This window comes from Cricetulus griseus, assembly GCF_003668045.3.
Source record: "Cricetulus griseus strain 17A/GY chromosome 1 unlocalized genomic scaffold, alternate assembly CriGri-PICRH-1.0 chr1_1, whole genome shotgun sequence".
NCBI lineage: Eukaryota > Metazoa > Chordata > Mammalia > Rodentia > Cricetidae > Cricetulus > Cricetulus griseus.
Window position 1 is genome coordinate 22,790,213 of NW_023276807.1, and position 11,504 is coordinate 22,801,716.

An 11,504-nucleotide genomic window follows, 5' to 3' on the forward strand; every position below is an offset into this window, starting at 1 on the left:
TGCCTTATGTTTTCACAAATGTTATTATGTTTGTCTCAAATTTTTCGATTGAATTTATTCAGTTTTGTTTCTTACCTGAGAGCATCTCATGTTACAATCTCAGGTCAATTCACTATGAGTAAACATTCACTGTGAAACTTCCCTCTGTTCTTTGTGTTACACCCATGATAGACTGATTGGCTTCTACTCTAAATATCTAGAAGTGACAGCTTAATTATTAAAATAGAAGCTTGAAAGTATTTTATTGAGAATTATTTCATTCAGATTGCTATAACTCTCAAATGCAAGTCTAGAAATCTCTTGCACTCTTAAGATTTTTCTCTTTATAAAAATCCAAAAATAAGAGAAGATAATGGAGAGAAGTTTATTCCCAAATGGGTTACTCAGTGAATTTAAAGGCTGACCATAACTTGGAATTCATGCAGTTGCTTGTGAGGAGTGGAGAAAATGACAGGTGACTTAATGTTTATTCTCAAATTAAAACAATACAATGATTTTATTTGGCAGGTGTGGCTGGTGTGTGGATGGTCAGACTGAACTATGTCTGTTATGTCTCATATGTCTTAATGGTCATATCAACTCCAGTGAAAAGAGGAAGCAATCCAAGGGTTATGAAAGCAGCTGGTAGGGGCAGAGAGAAACAAGAAAGCTCTTTCTCTCTCACTCTCTTTCTCTGTTCCCTCCCACTAAGATTCTTAAAGAATAAGTGTGTATTTACACCAGCAGTCTCTACTTCCTCCTTCTATTCTAATTTGTCATCTATTTTTTTTTTTACTGTTCAACAATTCAAAACTTGCCTCCCTGTCCCTTAAGGAAGTACTAAATTTTGTTGCACTTTCGAAATGCAAAACAAAACCGCCCCTTTTCATGCTTTACAATTGCAAAAAAGCTAAAGATGCAAATCCACAAATCGCTAATGATTTAAAGCATCTTTTTTATCATCTTGGTTGATTTGCCCTTTGACCACGAGTGTATTTCTTCTGGTGAAGTCTCTATTGTAATCTTTTGTCATTTAAAACATTTTAAAGTGTTGATTTTAGAAATTTTTCATATATTCCAGACATAAGCCTTTTTGTGTATATATGATTTTCCGATATCGTTCATTTTCTTAGTTGTATTATTTGCAGAACAAAGGTTTGGCATTTGAATGAAAAAAATTATGACTTTGCAGAAAGTTTATGGATGTGCTTCCTGCTTCACATGGAAAGATCCAGGCCTAACACATGATGTTAGAGCAGCAGTTCTCACCTTTGAGGTCCACATATCAGATCTCCTGCACATAGATATTTATATTACGATTCATAACAGTAACAAAACCACACTTATGCAGTGACAATGAAGTAATTTTATGGTTGGTTGGGGGTCACCACAACATGAGGATTAAAGGGCCACATTGTTAGATATGCTGAGAACCACGGGATTAGAGTGGGTGGTAAAGACACACAGGCAAAGCTGAGCTCCCATCTTAGAATGGAAACATTGTGTATGTTGGGCGGGGAATTTGAAGCTATTTGGTGGAAGTACTAAATACCAGGTTTATGAGTCTATTGATATGCTAAGCTATGTCGCCTCCCCACACTTATTAAAGCATTGAAAACATGACTATAATATGTCATCTATTGTAAATAGTTCTGGGAAGAAAATCCAAATTCCATTGTAATCTGTTAATGTTTATTTAGAAACAGTACGTGAAACAATAATATTATTCTTTTAATTAGTAGGGAGTCCAGGTTTCCCCTGAATACCAAGTTTTGATTCAGCATTAGATGGATTCAGAATGAAAGCACAAGTCACAACAAAGACTGGCCTCAGAGTTTCTCGGAAGCTAAGCAGGCTCGGGCCTGGTTAGTATTTGGATGGGAGTTTTTGAACAGTTACAACCCACAGTGCCCCTGTGCTCTTTCTTTCTCTCAACTGCCCTGTAACATCCCATAATCCAGCAGGAGGCGGAGCAGGGACTCTCCAGCAGTGCTCCTTCCTCCTGCCATTCTGCTGGACCAGCTTTGTATAGATTCAGATGATCCTGCCTGGGGGATCCATTCAAGCAGTCGACTCATTGGTGGGCAGTAAGCTCGAGTCCCAAGTGTGTTGTGTGTGTGGTCTGTTGAATCCAGAAGAACATTTCCCAGGGGTCAGAAGGCGCGTTGCCTCTTCTCTCCAATCTATATGAAAAGAGGTTGTGGATTCTGGGAGCTCGGAATTTGAAGATGCAGATCCTATAGTGTCCCCCTGTTCTGACTCCAAGCTCACCAAGCTGAGTGAGGAGGACACTGGAGGACAGCAGGCTTGTCAGGGTTCTCATTGTAAATTAACGAGTGGGATGTGATTTATAGTGATGCTTTTACTCGTTTGGCTCTTTAGGGGCCTGTACCCAGCTCACAAATACAACACACGGAGGTTTATTATTAGTTATAAATGTCCGGCCTTAGCTTGGCTTGTTTCTTGCTAGCTTTTCTTAACTTTAAATTATCTCATCTATCTTTTGCCTCTGGGCTTTTATCTTCCTTACTTCTGCATATCTTACTTTCCTTCTTATTCTTCAGCTGGCTGGCTGGCCTCTGATGTCCTCCTCTCTTTATTTTCTCCTTGCTTTTTTGCCCTCAATTCTTCTATTTATACTCTCTGGCTGCCAGCCCTGGATGCCGTTGCTCCTGCCTCGCTGTTGGCCGTTTAGCTCTTTATTAGACCTTCAGGTGTTTTAGACAAGCAAAGAATCACAGCTTCACTGAGTTAAACAAATGCAGCATAAGCAAAAGTCACACACTTTAAAATGACATTCTACCACATGTAGAATGGTTTCTTGGACTGGTTTCTTGAGAGCTTCCTAAAGGACTGGCATGATCAACAGGTTAGGTGAACTCCACACACTGGCTCTTTAAGACTCCGAGCCTGTGCAGCTGACCTCAGTGAGCTTGTCCTGGAGAGTGCCACCCAGTGATCAGCAGAAGAAGCCAGCTGGGCTCCTGAAGACTCTCCTGTCTTTACTTAGGCTAATGCCTGGAAACCCTTCTAGTTACTGACCATTCATTTTCTACCTCCGTGCATTTTGTAACTGTTGTGGGTTACCCCTGTTGGACACCCCCTGTGGGGAGGGGATGAGAAGAAGCAGCACCAACGACTGACTCAGGCACTGGGAGTCAATGAGTAGGCGAGCAAGCTACATATTCTTTTATTAAGGAAGTTAGGCCTGCCTCTATATCCCCTCCCAAGGTCCCACTGGCCCAGACGCTTGACTCTGCTGCATTGTCCTTCCCTCATTGGCGTCTCTGGGTCAGGCGACTCTCTGTCAGCGTCTTTAAACTTTGAGGCAGGCTTGGTGGCGGTGTGGCTCAGTGAGAAAGTGTATATTGCATATGAGCATGCTCATCCAGGAGGGCCTGAGGGGAAGGGTCAGGGCGATTGTGGCTTGGGTAGGCTGGCCACAGTTTCTCCTACATGGTTTATAAGCAGCTATGAAATTTGTGCCAGCCATTCCATTATTTCGTAAAACTCATTTTAATGTCAAAAAAACAATCCCTACTTGCAGAGCTGTGAATATATTCCTAGAACGGTGTTTTTTAGGAAATGGCCATTCCTTGGGGTCTACTAGTTCCCCCAAGCCTCCTCCAAGTTAACTTTGCTGCCTTGACTTATGCCAGTGGAGAAGGGAAGAGGGAAGCAAGCTGCCAGTGATGAAACCAGCTGATACAAGTGAGAGGAAACAAGCTCTTGACCTTTCTCTTTCCTCCCAACCACCAATATTCTTGAAAATATACCTGTGTTCTACACCAGCAGTTTCCCCGTCCTCTTTGTATTTCAATTTATTATCTATTTTTACCATGCTCTAAGGTCACAGTATGCCGGATCTGATGGCCCATTTTAACTTTCCTCCAATCTGCCATCTCCTTAACTTTCTATCGTGATCCTGCAGGCAGAAATCTATCTTGTTGGTTGTGTTTTTTAACCAGTATTTGTCATGAATCACAATGATTACTACTTAGGAAATAAGAAATACATTTTTAATGCAAGAATGAATAACCTTTTCTCATTAACAGGTAAAATTATCCCATCATTTTTGTGCTTCAACATTATTTTTACAAAGATTCAGTTTTTTTTTTTTTTTTTTTTTTTTTTTTTTTTTTTTTTTTTTTTTGTCTGTATTTACTCATGGATGTTCCCCGGAGGTGGGGGAGGGGTATGGTTCATATCACAGGTGACCAGTAGCAATATGAGGGATGATTGACATTGGTGACAGGCATTGACTTCATGATGTTCCAATTACTCTAGTGACTTTGTAGTAAATCATTATCGAAATAATGATCACTTATTTCCTCTCCCGTTTTCTGCTGCTCGGGAGTTGAGGAAGGGCTGCACTGGTCACTTTTCTCTTGAAATATCTGAGGGACTTATATGAGAATAAAGAGAGTAAGATGTCAGCTGAAATGGTGGGAACCTTTCCACCTGGATGCCTTGGATCAGAGAATCCATTTCCAAGGTGGCTCAGTTCCTGTGGCGGGAGTGTGAGGGGCATTGTTCCTCTCCACAGGGTTGACTGCATGTCCTCACAGCTTGGAAGCTAGTCTTCCTTAGAGCAAACAATTCAGGGTGCCAGGGTGAATCAACAATATCTTTAGAACCTTGTCTCATATGTCACGTGTATATCATCTTAAGAAGGTAACCACTCAGTACAAAGCCTGAAAAACAAAACAAACAACAACAACAAAAACCCATTGTTATTGGAAAATAAATTGAACTTCTTGTGTGTCATATTCTCAATGGCCGCCTATGATGAGTTAGTTCTTTAGGTCTCCATCTCACTGAAGGCCAGACAAGAGTTTGGGTCTGTTTAATCTTAAGCTGTCTGGGCTGTCCCTTAGGCAGTGCATGTATGTATTGAAGCTGCTAGCAAGTCTCAGACAAAGTCACACAAGCTTGTCTTCCAGTCTTGGATCCCTGGGCTAATCTCAGGGCTCCAAGACAGCAGAGCCACTTCTTCTGATGTGTTCTCATAGTGGCATCTGTGCTCACAGTAGCCTCGAGGAAATGCATTTATTTGGCATTTTTTCAAAAGACAAGGAGAACAGCACTCCCTGAAAGCCTGGTGCACATCCACACAAACCATGTGTTACTTGGTTGTTGGTTTTATAGCCACTGTCCTTCAGATCTGGGGGAAAAAGTCCAGGATGTGTTCACATAACTTTTTCTTCCCCGTTGGTTCAGTTACCCCAATGCTTTTAAGTGGTTAGAAAAATTTCAAGGACCAAGAACAAGCATTATGTAAAAAAAAATAATGGAATAATTTTTGAAAAGATTATATGATACAGATAACCTTTTAATTCATGAAACCAAGTAAGTAGTTAAAAGTAACTTTGAGATCAAGTATTCTTGTTTCATAAGATTTGTAGTATTTATTTTAAAACAATATGCAGCTGAATTATACAAATGAGAACTATAAAGTATAGTGTTGAACAAGTGTTATTTTTACCTTTGAAGACTCGTCTACTTTTAGTTCATAGGCTGACTTCCCTTGTTTAGTTATGCAAATGATGATCTCTTACCTAGTTCTTAGCATATTAGTTTCAGCTTAATTTCACCATCAGCATGTCTAGCAACACCTTACTATGTCCTAACACAACACACACACACACACACACACACACACACACACACACACACACACTCACACTATAAGTCTTTAACCTTGATCTTAGTAAGAACTTTGGTGTGATTGGTAGGGGAACTGAGGGCTTCCTACTATGAAAATACTCAATACTGACAGCAACTGTGGTCTTGGCTTTTGATTCAAAAACTAGTCCTTAAAAATAAACCAGTATTTTAACAATGCTGTCTTCCCTCTTAGGCACCTTCCCCACTGTGAGGATTTTCAAATATATAGTTTTTCGAATTTAAGTGGAACAAGATATGTGTGAGAATCAATGTTTCTTGGATCCCACAAAACACAGTGTGCTATGGCCTCGCTGCATCAGTCAGTACTGCAAGTGTCTTCAAGAACTCATCAGTGGTGGTAGTGGGGGTGGTCCCCTCCTTCCACTTTGAGATGAAGGAATGAACATTAGAGGCTTACAGAAGTTATAGAAATAGGGTTGTTCTTGAAGAAATTGACTAGCCACTCGTTTTTGAGGAAGGAAAACAAACAGCTTTAAGCTGGTTGCTCTGAATCCAGTTGCCCTGGTCAGTCTGTTCCCTCTGAAGTCTGTACTCTGGTCACACCGGCTGGGGCCCAGCCTTGGTTTTGATTGATGTCTTTGTCAACACCAGTATCCTGACTAGAAACTCTCTTCTCACTGCTCCTTGTTCCGTTAACGTCTCCTTCAATTCTTCCATTCTTCACTTGTATGTCACCTCCCTTAGAGAACCTCCTAAAGCTACACACACCACTGTTGGGAATATTATTTTAAGATGTGTTACATTTGTTTATGCTGTGGAACATTTGTTTTAATGATGCAAAGATGAGTTGCATTCTTTTATGTTGCATTTGTTTAACTCTGTGAAGCTGTGTTGCTGTGCCTGTCTAAAACACCTGATTGGTTTCATAAAGAGATGAATGGCCAATAGCAAGGCAGGAGAAAGGATAGGAGGGGCTAGCAGGCAGAGAGAATAAATAGAAAAAAGAGGGATCAGGAAGCAAGACAGATCAAGGAGCAAGAAAAGAGGAGACCAACCACTCAGCTACACAGCCAGTCATGGAGTAAGAGTGAAATAAGATGTATACAAAAGTAAGAAAAGAAAAAGCCCAGAGGCAAAAAGTAAATGGAATAATTTAAGTTAAGGAAAGGTGACAAGAAACAAGCCAAATTAAGGCTAGGCATTTATAAGTAAGAATAAGACTCTGTGTGTGATTTATTTGGGAGTTGGGTGGCAGGGCCCCTCACAAAGGCAAAGGACAAAGAGCCAAAAGAGTAAAAAAAGGCCGGGCATTGGTGGCACACGCCTTTAATCCCAGCACTCGGGAGGCAGAAGCAGGTGGATCTCTGTGAGTTCGAGACCAGCCTGGTCTACAAGAGCTAGTTCCAGGACAGCCTCCAAAGCGACAGAGAAACCCTGTCTCGAGAAACAAAAAAAAAAAAAACAAAAAAACAAAACAAAACAAAACAAAAGAGTAAAAAAGAGCCAATTACTCTGCAATCTCATCTTGCCTCTATTGCACTTCCAATTTGTATGGTTACTTTTGTTTGTTGTAATGCTGTCTTCCCCAATGCTCTCTCAAACTCTCAGCCTGTCTAATGAGTGTTAGTGAAACAAATTAAGTTTGGGGGTACCAATCAAAACTAACTAGAGTCACACACTTATTATAGTTTGTCATTTTGATAGATTAGATGTGCTAATATTTAAAGCACCCCAGGCATGCATCAGGATCTTGGCAGCAGTTTGACTGCCGATGAGAGAATCTAATTCATTTGTTACCAACACTTGATAGCATAATATTTGGCATCGTCTATTAATTATTAAAAATGTAGAAATATCTTACATAAAACTTACATCAAATTTGATTCAGTTGAAGGAAGGTATATGTCCTTTTATGTTTTTTATCTCATTTAGAACAACTTTGAGAACTCCAGTTCTGATCTAGAAAACTTGCTTGAATTGAATACTATCGGGAGGTGACATTTTAGCAAAGAGTTAATGGATAGAAAACACATTGGCAATGAAATACTATAAAAATAAGAAATAACAGGCTGGATAAAAATGTCTGTCCAAGTGTGGTGTGCAGTGAGACAGCAGATTTTTTTAGCAAGCATTGCAGCAGTGATGGTGAAGCTGCACACGCAGGAGAGACAGAACTAAGAGGTGGTAGCTAGTGAAAAACCACCTCTAATTTTGTCTTCATAAACTAAAACATTTACAAATGCCTTTTTTGAAAAGAGAGACAATTTGGGGAAATTTCTAGTAAGCCCTGGTTTAGTCAAAGACTCCGGAAGCAGTTGTGTAGGTGTCCTATGTGAAGGTATCTCCTGGAGTCCTGGGGCGGGGCCTCCAGTCCAGTGGGGCAAAATCCTCTCCTTTTTAGGGCCATGGTGGCTCTGTAAGTGGCAAGTGTTAGCAGAGATGGTTACTGTGGTGAATGCAAGGGACTAGCATAGCACACAGCTGTTTCTCTGAGATGTCTTTTTTCTTTGCCCTTCTAGAATTCTGGAAGTTGCTGAAGAGTTAACTCCTGAGGGTGGGCAAAGTGGTCCTTCATCTGACCTCTACGTTTATTTGTTAGATTCTCAAAGGACATATGCAACAAGACCTCCTTTGTTAATTCTTCAAACACAACTCCCTATAAATATCAAATGCAAGTTATGCCAGATGCACTTGAGAATCTACCCAACGGTTTAGTTTCGGAAGTGTCCATTCCTCTTTAATACCATTCAATACTTCCCAAAAAGTCAAAAGTGGAGAACGACAGTAATGCCTGTGTGACTCTAGGGTGAATCTGGACACAGGGAAGCAGAAGCCAGGCTTCATTGTTGTTCATTCTGACAGTACTTTCTCTTCATTCCACATGAGAGCTCAATCTGATATTCTTGAGGGCTGTATTAGTGGAATGATGACTAGAACTAACACAACAAGTTAAGATGTTTCCTGGCACAGGATTAAGTGATGAAATTTGTTTTGTTTTGAGACAATTTCTCTATGTGTTGCTTGGGTTGATTTTGAACCCCAGGCTTAATTAAGCCTCCTACTTTACTTAGTGTTCTGAGTAGCCAGCACTGTGGGGGTTGTGCTGGTTAGCTTTATATCAAATGGACACAAGCTAAAGTCACCTAAGAAGGAGCCTCAATTGAAAAATGCCTGTTTCCTTTGCTTTACTTCTAATATCCGTGTATATGTGAGTCCCTACCATGTTGGTCTTTCTGAGTCTGGGTTACCTCACTCAGATGATTTTTTTTTTCTAGTTCTATCTGGAACCTCATGAACTCTTGACCGACAGCTGTGGAGACTCCATGGGACTGAACTAGACCCTCCACATGTGGGAGACAGCTGTGAGGCTTGGACATTCTGAGAGTCCCCTGGTAGTAGGAGCAGGATTTATCCCTGGTGCATGAGCTAGCTTGTTGGAGCCCATTCCCTATGGTGGGATGCCATGCTCAGCCTTCATGCAGAGAGGAGGGGCTTGGGCCTGCCCCAACTTAATGTGCCAGCCTTTGTTGACTTCTCATGGGAGCCCTTACCCATTGGGAGGAGTGGATGGGGGGGGCTGGGAAGGTTGGGGAGCGGTAGAAGGGTGGGAGGGAGAACTGTGGTTGGAATGTAAACTAAATTTAAATAAATAAAGAAAGAAAATGTCTGAATAAGCTTGGGCTATAGTCCAGCCTGTAGGGCATTTCCTTAATTAGTGATTGACATGGGAGGGCCAAGCCCCCTTTGTATAGTACCATCCCTGGGCTGGTGGTTCTGGGTTCTATAAAAAAGTAGGCTGAGAAAGCTGTGGGGAACAAGCCATAAGTAGCACTCCTCCATGGCCATGTTGATTGCTGCTACTGGGTTCCTACCCTGTTTGAGATCCTGTCCTGATTTCTTTTGATGATGAACTGTGATATCATGCAGAAGTATAAACCAAAGAAACCCTTCCATCCTCAAGTTTGCTTTTGTTCATGGTGTTTCATCATGGCAATAGTAACCCTAACTAAGAAGGGGGTGTGGTACCATATCCAGCAAAATGAAAAATTTTTAAAAATATGCTTAGCTGTTAATTCAAAACCATTATATACTCTCAAAGGTAGGAAAGAATTTTTAATTAGTTATTCATCAAGGATAATTCCTTTTTTTACACCACCTAAGAGACATTCAGAATTAATTATTAAAAGCATACATTGGATACAATGCAGGCAAGTTATTGCTTTAAAATTACTTTAAGTGATTTTCTATGTTATGTTTTTATATTTCATATAAAACAGCACTCACTAATAAACACATTTCACACCTTGGCAGGTGATCTATAATCCCATAGAAGCTGATAAAAATGCCAAAAGGTAAAGGAAAATGTAAGCACTTAAATGGAGCAGTAACTTATGATATATATATGTGTGTGTGTGTGTGTGTGTGTGTGTGTGTGTGTATGTGTGTGTGTGTGTGTACATACTTCCCACTGTATAATAGAGCAGTTCAAAATTTAATGACCTAAAAACAATAGTCATTTTATTAAATTTCATGACTCAGAAATTCAAGCAGTGCTCTATTGTGTGTTTATTTTGTTCCGAGTAGGATCGATGAATCCTATTGAATGAGATCCATTGGGTGAATGGATTCAACATGAAGCAATTCACATTGTCAGGAGATACTGAGAGGCAGGGATTAGCTGGCAGTCCTGGTCAGAGTCCTATTCCAGGAGCCTTTCCAGCAAGGCACTATCAATGGAGTTGAATTTGTGTCTGCAGAGAACTATCAGAGGGAATAACCCAAAATAATTTCCAAACGCTGGAAATGCAAGCTTCTTTATGGCTTAACTTTGAAAACCTCAGAATGTGTCTCATCCTAGGCTCTGTGATTCTAGGTTTCCAAGTAGCTAGACTAGAACCAATTCAAGAGTGAGAGTTTGAAACTGTCTTTTTATTTTTTTTAATTTTTGAAATTAAAATATGATTGTATCATTTTTGCCCTTCTCTTTCCTCCCTCCAGCCCTTCCCAGGCACCCCCACCACCTTGTTCTTTCTCAAATTCATAGACTTTTGCTTTGTTTTGTTTTAATTGTTGGTGCATATAGTGGAAGAAGGAGGGAGAGCTTATAAGAGACAGAGGAAGGGATTTCCTCTTTTAGAACTGTCAGAGAAGCTATGCCCATGAAGTCTCCTGAACTTGACTGCCTAAACAAGACCTGAATAGGGATGACACCAATAGACACGCTAACACAAAACGGGGGGGGGGGGATCTCATGGGGCCTCAACCCTAGGCAAAAACCCACATGCAACCAAGGCATCTGGGAGCAGGGGAAACCATCTCTTAGTTACAGGAAAGCAAAGACAATGCAATTGACTTTATTCTACACATAACTAGGCCAGCTGGTGGAGCACCTGGGCATAATATCCCCAGACTTTCAGCATCATCGACTGACCCTGGGCTAGCTAAACATTCACTTTTGCATTATGTTCCAGTCCAGTACTAATGGAAGATGAATGGAATCCCTGGATTTTAACAGTGTTGGATTTTTTTTGCAGCTACCCCATAATTTTTCTCACCAAGTCATTGTCAACAGAAAGGACAATTGGAGGTTCCCTGCAATAATGTTTATTTGGGAAGAACAGAGCATTGTGGAGAGAGTGGGCAAGCAACAGTCAACTGCGGATATTGTCAAGAAGGTTTGAGGCAAGGATACAATTCTAAAGTCAAAAAGGGAAGGATTTACATAAGTTTCTTGGATGTCAAGACTCTAGGTTTGGGAGGTGGGAGGAGGGAGTTGAGATGACTTCCCTTGTATAGCAGGTAGGATTGCTAGGAAAAATGTTCTGCAGGAACATTTATTTGGACTGCTGCAATCTTAATGTTAAGGATAATTTTTCCCCCTCCACTTCGAGAGGCAT